This window comes from Opisthocomus hoazin, chromosome 1 (genome assembly GCF_030867145.1).
Source record: "Opisthocomus hoazin isolate bOpiHoa1 chromosome 1, bOpiHoa1.hap1, whole genome shotgun sequence".
Classification (NCBI taxonomy): Eukaryota; Metazoa; Chordata; class Aves; order Opisthocomiformes; family Opisthocomidae; genus Opisthocomus; species Opisthocomus hoazin.
Window position 1 is genome coordinate 18,959,684 of NC_134414.1, and position 11,439 is coordinate 18,971,122.

Sequence of the window (11,439 nt, forward strand, 5' to 3'; positions counted from 1 at the left end):
CTTACATCCCCTGCCCACCCCTCGCTTCCTCCCCTTCCCTGCTCTGCGCCAGGCCCTCTTCAGGGTGGTCCTTCTCTCTGTCTTTGTTATTCTGCCTATTGTGTTCTCCATCCACATAATGTCATCCAAATGTCAGGGAAACAAATAAACGGTGGATGGGCTCTGACTCCTGCAGGCTGGAGCTCTGCTCGCAGGCTACTGTGGTCATACCTGCCAGCTCGCTGTGTGTTACATTTACCTGGAGCGTAAACTCTTTGGAGTTATGAAGACTGCTTTCACCTGATCCACAAGAAACAGCATGTCTATGCAAAAACAGAAAGCATTTTACCTTGAGTTGCATAGCCTCTAACGTCTGCCTCTGTTTCTGTCCCAATATTTCAGAAGAAGCGAGAGTCGCTTTTGGTCCTCAATGCGAGTCTTCAACAGTACGGTAATTGTTGTGCCATATAGGCTTGCAGCTTCTATCTTAACTGCATAGACATACAGTATGTTGTTTAGTCATCAAACACAGAGGAAGTGAGGTTAAGTATGTCACGGTGATATTTTTAAAAATAGATATTTTACATGTGCACTATTTTCAGTAACAAATTACATTGCTGGAAATACTGAGAATTGTTTTGATTATATCATCTCACCAAAACTTAGCCTAGTCATTCCAAGCCTAAACACATCTGTGCCACCTACACAGCTGCAGTTGTTGTAAAGTGTGTGTGGGGTGGTGGCAGAATTACAGCTCTGTAACCTTGTAGACTGATCCGCAGTGATGGGTGATTTAATCTGCCCGTGTATTTCTGCATAGGATCAAATCTGTGGGTCTTGCGTATTTGTCTAGTTCGCTAGACACTTCTTGCTCCTGGGAGTTTTGCTTTTATGTATCCTCCCTTTTAAGGATAACAGCACTGGTGTAGTTTACTGGTAATGACAACCTTCCCTCTTCTCCTGTTGCCACAGTTTGTTCCCATCCTGCTCCTCCAAAGTTTGCATTCCACTCATTCACTAAACATCTACCCTGCCATAAAGCAGCTTGTTTTCACAAAGCTTTTACTTCTGAGAAGTGTATTTTCAGGATGGATTTCTTTTCTTCTGGCTGTTTTTTAAACTCATTCTCTCAAACCTGGCATCATAAAATTGGCACAGTGATCTGAGTGGTAAGTACCCTGTAGTAAGATATAACAGAGGAAGTAAAACAAGTCACGCTTTCACACAGCCCTCCATCTTTGTCTAATGTTAATATCGGTTACTTTAGTCCCAGGTGGTTCCATTATAACAGGATGGCTGGGCTTTTTATGATTCAGTATTGGCAGTTAGTGTTGACATATATTGAGCTTGTATATCTCTGACCTTTAATAAACACAGAGAAAATGGTAAATTGCAGGTAACTTATCACTGAAGTAATACTGAAGATGCCCTTGGCTCCTGCTTCTTTGTCTGTAATTTTGGAGGAATTCTTATATTTGTGTTCCCTTGGCTTGTCTTCCCATATTAGATAGTATTTCTGATAACAGAGATTAAAGTAAACCTCTTACAATACAGCTGTCTATAAACAATAAAGTTACGAAGTACAGAGAAAGAGTTTTATGATAATTCTAGAAACACAATGACCTGATTCAGTCTGATCTGAATATTGTGTCTAGTTCTGGTCACACAGTCTTACAAAGCAGACAGCAAGAACAAAATACTGCCAAAACTTTCAGAAGAATTAAAAAATATTGCTCGCATCAGAGCGAAAAAATTGTAACATTGGTTTTAAAGTTAAAACAAATAAGAGATCTGCTAAAGGCACATAAACAAGCAATTTACAGAAAGTAGGTGCTCTTACTGACTCTGTTTCTCGATATAAGAACAATGACATGTTCAGTGAAGTAGAACAATAGTTCAAAAACAGATAACAGGGAAGTAGTCTTTCATGAAGAGCACAAAAATCTGAAGAGTTTACTGTATTATTTTAAATCTGATATTCAAGTGAGAATGTGGATATTAAGAACGCCTTTATCTAAGCAAGCAAGAACTAAAGAAAAACCGTGCACAATTCAGCAGCTCTTGAAATATTCCATGACAGGATTTTGTTTACTCCTCACTTCCATTAAGTGAGAGAGGAATGGGACAGTCTGAGATGGCCTCTGGCTTGGACAGCTGGGCAATTCTGATGTTTTGCAACTGTAATCATTAGATCCAAGGAGAAACTTCACACTTTAAACATGTGTCAATATGATGCAAGTCGTTCCTTGGAGTGCCATGAAAAATCCAATGCAGAGTGCCGTGAATGGAGCAAGAGGAACCATAAAATTAAAATTTATGGTGTTTATTTAAGGCTGTATGCGCAGTACTGGTTTGTTTGAGCCTGAACTTTCAACAAGGATTTTCCCTCTGGAGTTGATGCTTGTGCAGCCTCACACAGGGATAGTGAGCCCACATCCGATATTTACTTTGCGCATCAAATGACTCAGTTTCAGAGAGTGTAATTCATACTCTAAGTCTCATGAACATAACGCAGAAAATTCCCAAATGTGAAGCTATGAGCTGTGTTCTTCTTCCTTGGCACCCAGCAGAAAGCTGCCGAAGGGCTTCTACTGTCGTTCTGTGAAAATATTGAATGGTACCAGACCCAGGTGCTCTTCCAAAGCAAAGCACATATGTTGTTAGCATCTTCTTTCTAGTTATTGTTAAGCCTGAGACCACTTCTATGGGCGGAATAAGTTTCCCTAGTAGTCTAAAAAGCATCTGTTATCTGGGAAATTAGTTCCTGAGCCAAAGGCAAGTGAAGTCAACGTTGAAATTTCTGTTTTGTCTGAATTTTGCTTCAGATCCTAGCAGGCTTTCTTATTGAGTATTTCTTAGTTCTCATACTTTACATGCTCATAATAGGTATAAAAATTGAGTAACTGGAAATAAAGCAACGTTTTCACTTGCTTTATATTTCCCAATACATCCTGATTCTCCTGTTATAGCTCTATATCTCCCTGTTACATTACTGCTCTGTCATTTCACAGTTTTGTGTCACTGTAGATAGAGCTGGGTGCATTTATCTCCAAGAAATGCTAAGACCCCATCATTTCCTTATGGCTGAAGCTTATTTGCACCATGAATTCCGACAGAGTTGTAGACAGGATACTTCTGTGATATTTATAAAAGCCTCCTTTAATTTTTGCTTCTCTTAATTTGGAATTTAAATCAGTTGGAAATCTGTTCTCATATGCGAGAAAATTTTTGACCCATGATCACAATGGAGCTTGTTTCCCTTTGTTTTGGAGCAGAATGTCCACACTGGAACTACAAAAATGTCACTCCAATCTTCAAATAGGGCAAGAAGGAGAGAACTACAGGCCCATCTGCCTTACCGTCATCTTGGGAAAGATGATGGAGCAACTCATTCTGGAGGTCATCCTCAAGCAAGTGGAGGAAAAGAAGGTTATCAGGAGAAGTCAACACGGATTCACTAAGGGGAAATCATGCCTGACCAATCTGATAGCTTTCTACGATGAAATGACTGGCTGGGTAGATGAGGGGAGAGCTGTGGATGTTGTCTACCTCGACTTCAGCAAGGCTTTCAACACTGTCTCCCATAACATCCTCCTAGGGAAGCTCAGGAAGCATGGGCTGGATGAGTGGACAGTGAGGTGGATTGAGAACTGGCTGAATGGCAGAACTCAGAGGGTTCTCATCAGCGGCGCTGAGTCTAGTTGGAGGCCTGTAGCTAGTGGTGTCCCCCAGGGGTCAGTACTGGGCCCAGCCTTGTTTAACTTCTTCATCAATGACCTGGATGAAGAGTTAGAATGTACCCTCAGCAAGTCTGCTGACGAGACAAAACTGGGAGGAGTGGTGGTGTCCTGGGTTTGGCCAGGACAGGGTTAATTTTCACCGGAATCCAGGAAAGGAATCCAGGAAGGGGCACAGCCGGGTGGGCTGACCCCACCTGGCAAAACAGAGCAGGGTATTCCATACCATGTGCCATCATGCTGGGTTCCAGTGGAGGGGGCGGGGCGGCGGGAACGCTCCCGTGGCTCAGGAGGGCACAGCGGCAGTTCGGTCCGGGAGAGAGAGCAGCTGTGCTCTGCGGGCTCTGTTCTGCGGGTTTGTTTTGTGTATTCCCCTTTTTCTGTATTGTTGTTGCTGCTGTTCCCTTTGTTTGCTGTTCTGTTAAACTGCCCTTATCCCGACCCACCGGTTTCTGCCTGTTTCGTTCCATTCTCCTCTGCACCCTGGCGGGGGGAGGGGTGGCTGCGTGGCGCTTTTGTTGCCGGCTGCAGCCAAAACCAGAACCGGTGGATACACCAGAAGGCTGTGCTGCCATTCAGTGAGACCTGGACAGGCTGCAGAGTTGGGCGCAGATGAAGATCAACAAGGGCAAGTGCAGGGTCCTGCATCTGGGGAGGAACAACCCCATGCACCAGTACAGGCTTGGGGCGGACCTGCTGCAGAGCAGCTCTGTGGAGAGGGACCTGGGTGTTCTGGTGGACAACAGGTTGACCATGAGCCAGCAGTGTGCCCTGGCTGCCAAGAAGGCCAATGGGATTCTTGGGTGCATTAAGAGGAGTGTGGCCAGTACGTCGAGGGAGGTTCTCCTTCCCCTCTACACTGCCCTGGTGAGGCCTCATCTGGAGTACTGTGTCCAGTTCTGGGCTCCCCAGTTCAAGAAAGATGAGGAGCTACTGGAGAGAGTCCAGTGGAGGGCTACAAAGATGATGAGGGGACTGGAGCATCTCTCCTACAAGGAGAGGCTGAGGGAGCTGGGCTTGTTCAGCCTGGAGAAGGCTGAGAGGGGACCTTATAAATGCTTATAAATATCTGAAGGGTGGGTGTCAGGAGGATGGGGCCAGACTCTTTTCAGTGGTGCCCAGCGACAGGACAAGGGGCAATGGGCACAAACTGAAGCACAGGAAGTTCCATCTGAACATGAGGAAGGACTTCTTCCCTCTGAGGGTGATGGAGCACCGGAACAGGCTGCCCAGAGAGGCTGTGGAGTCTCCCTCTCTGGAGGTATTCAAGACCTGCCTGGACAAGGTCCTGTGCAGCCTGCTGTAGGTGACCCTGTTTTGGCAGGGGGGTTGGACTAGAAGACCCACAGAGGTCCCTTCCAACCCCTACCATTCTGTGATTCTGTGAAAGTAATCCCTATATATTTTGGCAATAAAATGCTCTGCTAAATTATTAGTGCAATACACACTAATTTTCCATGAGAAACGTTCCTTGTATGATTCCTGGAAACTACAGGCAGATAGTCCAGCCATCAGCTAAGTCTCTGATACAGGCTACCAACCTTGTGTCTATGCCATGTCAGAATCTTAAAAATTGTTTTCTGTTATGGCTTTCACCAGCAGGGTCTGATCTAACAGACTGAGACTAATAGATCAAAATATGTAGCTAGAAGGAGAGCATGCATTTTACCAAGGACAGCATGCATTTTACCAAGCTCAGTTATTCTGGTTGCCTGGCCACATCCTCTCTGCCCTGGTGAGTCACTTCATCGGGCTGTCCCCTTGTCGAAGCTGCACTCCATGGCACTGCAGGCATCTTCTAATTGTCCCGAGGTACCCACACTGCAGTTTGCCTTGGGAGACCTCAAACATGACATCTTATGCCATGGGTCCTTGCAGTTTCCTGTGATCAAATTTTTCTGGCATTTGTCTTACCCTGACTTCCCTGCACCACGGATGTCTTTTGACACCCTCGTGCAGCTCTGCATGATTTACTTGCCATTATCTGCCCATGTGCAATAGCAAAAGAACACATAATTTTGTCCAGGGGTAAGATGTGTAAGTTACCAACTTTCTATGCCCAAGACACATCTGTGCTGGAACCTGGAGGCCTGTAGAGAGTTAGATATCTGGCTTCAAACCTCTCAGGCTTGGCCTCTGTGAGTGGTTGCATCTTCTTCTCCCCAGTACTCTGTGGCCAAGGCTTCATCTCATGTCCTGAGGCTTCTGTGATACCTGCTCATAGACCTGCATACCTTCTTTTACTGACGCATCCTACAGGCCCAGGCCAGAATCAACTGACGTCGAGAGTACCCAGAGCCACAGCCAGTGGTAAATGTGGAGGGAGAGATAATTCTCTGGACAGTGCAAATGGAGAAGAAGGGAAGCCCTTTGGAGCTAATTCCTTCCCCGAATCAGTACTCATAATGCAAGAAGCATTACACCAAATGATATTAATTTCGGCCCTGACAAGAGCAAAACTTTACCAGTGTAATTGTTTATAACATTACCAGTTTAAAATGCTATTTTAACATTAATAACCCCCAGTCGGCCCTAAGGAGGGCCACTTTCTGCACCTTCATGTCCTCAACAGCTGCAGGGACCACGGTCAGGAAGGACTTGGTCTCCTAATTCACCTGGAAACAGTCTGGAACTGTTAATTTAATGTATGTGCATGGTATGCTTTGGCTGCTGGGGCACAGAAGTCATGGTTGTCGACCAGGTTCACCTTAATTATCTACCAGCAGCACTGACTCCAGCAGCCAAGGCTACAGCTGCCCATGTCCTTCCTGCCTGAGACTGTGGAGTGTCTGTGTTGACCACGCAAGGGACACCAGCAAACAGCACAGGCAAAAGCACCCCCAAAAGCAGACCCCTGCTCCCAAATACACTTACTCACATGTGCTCCCTCCCTAATGCTCGCTAGGTTAGTGCAGCGCCGTTCCTGCGTAGCTGGCATTTACAGTGCTTGAAACACTTATCTCTCTCAGGACGGGGCACAGTGGGGGACATGACTTAGGAGACAGCCCAAGCTGAGTCTGAAAAGGGCATTTGTTAGATAAACAGGTAGTGGGAAGAACACTGAACTCCAGACCCTTCAGACACAGCTGGCTCCCAAGAGACTCCCTCAGGTTTCTCTTAGGATGGCAGGCTCTGAAGAGGGCTGTGTCATTTTATGTTCCTGTGAAGAATACATTCAGACAACACAAGTCATGCAGATATAAAAGAAATTTTTCTTGCTTTCTTCCTAGGGTGGCAGTACCTGTAATGGTGGAATTACAGAGCACCATAATAAACGCTTGACCCTGGAAACAGCCCATCTATTTCTTTTAAGAAGAGCAGAACAGGATCGTGTAAGGTCCAGCAAAGGCTATGCAGAAGGGACATGACCATTCTCAGGACACTGCTCCATAAGCCTCCTGCTGCCTGGTAGTAGGACCTTGGTGCAGTCCATGCAAAACTTACAGATACAATTTCAGTGGCTCACTCAGACACACATAGAACTGCATCATCCTGTATTACTCTGGCAGTGGGAAATTTGTTATATGACATGTAAACAAGAAAATAATCCTTGGCTCTCTGCTGCTTGGAAAGATTTTTCTTAGAGCAAAATGCTCCCTCATCCATTTCCTATAAGGAAGACAGAGGCAGAGTGCACTCTCTGTAGCACAGCACATGGGAGATAATGGTGTAAGAATCTGAGGGGAAAGCTGAAGTGAGTGCCAGAGATATTCCTGAACAGCACTGGCTGGAAATTCAAACTGCAGTATGTAATCAAAAGGCTGTGACTAAAAGTGATGTGTCAACCACATGAAGACTGTGTTAGGTAGGAAAGAGGAAGATCCCAGGCCAGACACAGTCTTTGTGGGCTTTGTATCCCCTGCACCATGTTAGGGAGAACTGGTGAGGTCATCTTTGCAAGTGTTTTTCATCACAAACAGCAGAATCATCAAAACCAAAAACTGGTGTGGACTCAGTGTGTGTAGACACCCCACTTTGTAGAAAAAAACGCAAGCAGAATTGAAAGAAGGGCTCGATCCTACATCCCACCTGAGCTTTCTGATTAGGGGGTAGTCAGTCTCTCAAAAAAATACTTAAGTGTATTTGTGTAAAGAGGAAACATCTCCAAGCAGGACAGATGGGAAGAAACTCACCATAACATGAGTGAATGTGCAATTCTTTCACCTAGAAGACTGAAGAGTAATGTCTAGACCCTTGTTTAAATCAGTCTGAGCAAAAAACTGAAAGAGTATACTCTTCCCCCCAGACCCAGTAAGTATGCTGATTGACAGTATGGCTACGGACTATCCCAGAGGACAAATATTTTTCCATTAAAAAATTTCAAAATTTCTTGTTTGTTTCTATTGCAAAGAATAAAGATGTTTGAAAGTCTCTGAAGTATTTTCAAGACAGGAAAATCAATTTCCGCCTAGCTCAAAATGCTCAGTGGTCTCACTGATCTCGGCAATATTAGGGATTCGAACATTAAGACCACATTCTTCATCTGTAAAACATTCACAAGCCTGGAAATACTAGCTCAGAATGAACTGCGAAAGGCGTAGAAATAGTCCTTAGTTCCTCCAAGTAGACGTGATCACGTATTTAGTATTTCAGACACTTGATTATATTTGCACTGTTTCACTTGGACTCTTTGCAACTGATATTTTTCTCCGCTTTTGCCTTATTTCTATATTCTGCAGTGTCATTTTCAGAAAACAAGCTGTATCCTGAAAGCCTCTTATGTTCCCAAAGAGCTGGAATACATCTATATGTGTGTGTGTGTGTGTGAGTGTTTGTGGAAATTTCCGATGACTGAAGTTGAACCAAGGGATTGCATTATTCCCAGGACTATCCATGGACTACACTGTTTTAAGTGTATTGCATTGATGTTGAGAAAAGGACTGTCAATAGATGAAAAAATAGTGTCCTTGACAGGGAATATATCTAGAAGTTGTTTCCTAAACATTTTAACTTCCTAACTTGTTACTCAGAGACCTACAGCTCAACACAATACGGTAATTAAATTCTATTTATTAGTGTTGAGTTTTTTTACATCTTCACCGAATGTAAGAATTCACTATAAAGAGCTGCTGCTTCCTCACCCACCGTATCATTTTTGGTTCTGGGCTGATCCTCTAAGGAGCAAAGCTGTCACTGCCATCTAGTGTCCTCGGAGGAGGTTTCTGGAGATAATGCTGAGAAAAAAAGAGTTTTCATGAGGAGATTGAATTCCTTCTCCAGTTTCTCAGCTAGCAGTAAATCTCATGTAGCTCACAGTACCTCTTACAGTGTTTGTTGCCTTTCCAATGTACTTAGAGGACAGTTGTTTAGTTTCTCCCTGATGTTTGCTCACTTCTTTCTCTCCTGGAATATATATTTGCATCCTCTAAGTCCTACTTGTTAAGGGTCATGTAACCAGCACGGAAACTGTTCCTGAGGAGCATGTGACAGATTTCTTTTCCTGCCTTATCCTTTCTCCCCCTCCAAATGCAGAGATCAAAATTAATATAAAAGACATATTAATCAACAACAGTTCACATACTATTAGGTAGATTTATGCAGTTCCACATAAAAACTAGCAACCTTTTTGGAAGCTGTTAATTCTGTTTGTATTACGTCCTGGGACACAGCTGTCTGAGCCCCTTGTGGCCCTTTCCTCACTCACGACATCTCAGGGAAAGTGGTCAGTTTGGTCTCTGTCTCAAGAAAAGGACTCACTGCTTTTCCGTACTTGGTGGTCTGGGGCAATATCCTATATGGGTCCCTGCCAGGGACTTGTGCAACGTTATTCTCATGAGATGCCAGTGAGTCCCAGGGCACCGGGACTCCTGCTGAGAGTTTTCCTTTCTGGCAGTGTCAGGGCCCCTCTGGCTCTGACCTCAGCCATCCACTTCCGCAGCACAAGCCTTTTTATTTTCCATTTTTTCTTAACAAAATGCCTGGAACTGACAGCCTGGTACTTTTCTCCACTGAGGTAGAGCTAACCGCAGAGCAGCGCCCGTCTCTTGCTGGGGATGCAGAAGTATGAGCTGGAGCCACGCTTGGACTTGTGCCGAAGGCTGCTTCCAGTCAGCCGAGCGGCAAACAGGAATCTGACTGTTTGGGCTGGGGAGCAGCTGGATATGATCGTGCTGAAGCCTCTGGAAGATCCAGCTTCCTATGCAGTACCTTTTTCCCCTGCCAAATACTCAGAGTTAACAGAAATTCACATAGATGTGAAAGACATTCATTGACGTCTTCTGTGCACCTTTGCATTCCCTGCTCCAGTAATGCTCAGGTCAGACCTTGGAAATTCAGAGCACTCAGACTCAGCTACCAGCCCTTGTGGAAGACTCTTGAGTATTTTGACACAGTTTTCCACCAAGCCTTTACTCTGAGAATAATGAGGACTAGGGTTACATGTCCAGAATCTTCTTTCACTGCAGAGTAATTAAACTAAACTGCAGCCCAATATCAAGCACTATTTTTCAGGTACACTGTGTCTGTTAAAAATTATTTTGACATATAAATGAATCAATTTCTGTTTATTATGCATAGACAATTGTACTAACTTTTTCCCTGACAGTTTTATTAATGTTATGTCATGTAACAGAACTTTGATTTTAGTCCACGTTAAGTTTTTCCATTTGTAAAGGTTTTTTCAGCTCTGTTTCCTTACATTTCCTTTAAGCGTATTAAGGTCTGAAATTCATTAATTCACAATCTTACAGCCAGAAGAGACGATTAAATCTCTTAGGTTACCTTGTCTGACCATCTATGTTGCGGAAGTTACAGAATTAAGCTCACCTGGCCCATTGGTGAGCAAGCCTGGCAATTCATGTCTGTTTAAAGGTATTCAGTGTTGATGGGCTTTGCTTGGCAGGCCTGCCTGATTGATTGACTTAGGGGATGGCTTTGAGGGGGCAGAAGAGGACAGCGTAGCTGGTTTCACAGAATCACAGAATCACAGAATGGTAGGGGTTGGAAGGGACCTCTGTGGGTCATCTAGTCCAACCCCCCTGCCAAAGCAGGGTCACCTACAGCAGGCTGCACAGGACCTTGTCCAGGCGGGTCTTGAATATCTCCAGAGAAGGAGACTCCACAACCTCCCTGGGCAGCCTGTTCCAGGGCTCTGTCACCCTCAGAGTGAAGAAGTTCTTCCTCATGTTCAGGTGGAACTTCCTATGCTTCAGTTTGTGCCCGTTGCCCCTTGTCCTGTCACTGGGCACCACTGAAAAGAGCTTGGCCCCATCCTCCTGACACCCACCCTTCAGATATTTATAAGCATTTATAAGGTCCCCTCTCAGCCTTCTCTTCTTCAGGCTGAACAAGCCCAGCTCCCTCAGCCTTTCCTCATAGGACAGATGCTCCAGTCCCCTCATCATCCTCGTAGTCCTCTGCTGGACTCTCTCCAATAGCTCCTCATCTCTCTTGAACTGGGGAGCCCAGAACTGGACACAGTACTCCAGATGGGGCCTCACTAGGGCAGTGTAGAGGGGAAGGAGAACCTCCCTCGACCTGCTGGCCACACTCCTCTTAATGTATCCCAGGATCCCATTAGCTTTCTTGGCAGCCAGGGCACACTGCTGGCTCATGGTCAACCTGTTGTCCACCAGAACACCCAGGTCCTTCTCCACAGAGCTACTCTCCAGCAGGTCCAATGTCAGGTTTCAATGAGTTATTAATGTTTAACATTCAAATTAATGTGGAACTGAATTTCACAGTATTTCTTAATAATTTCTGATACTTTCTGTAATGAGAAGGA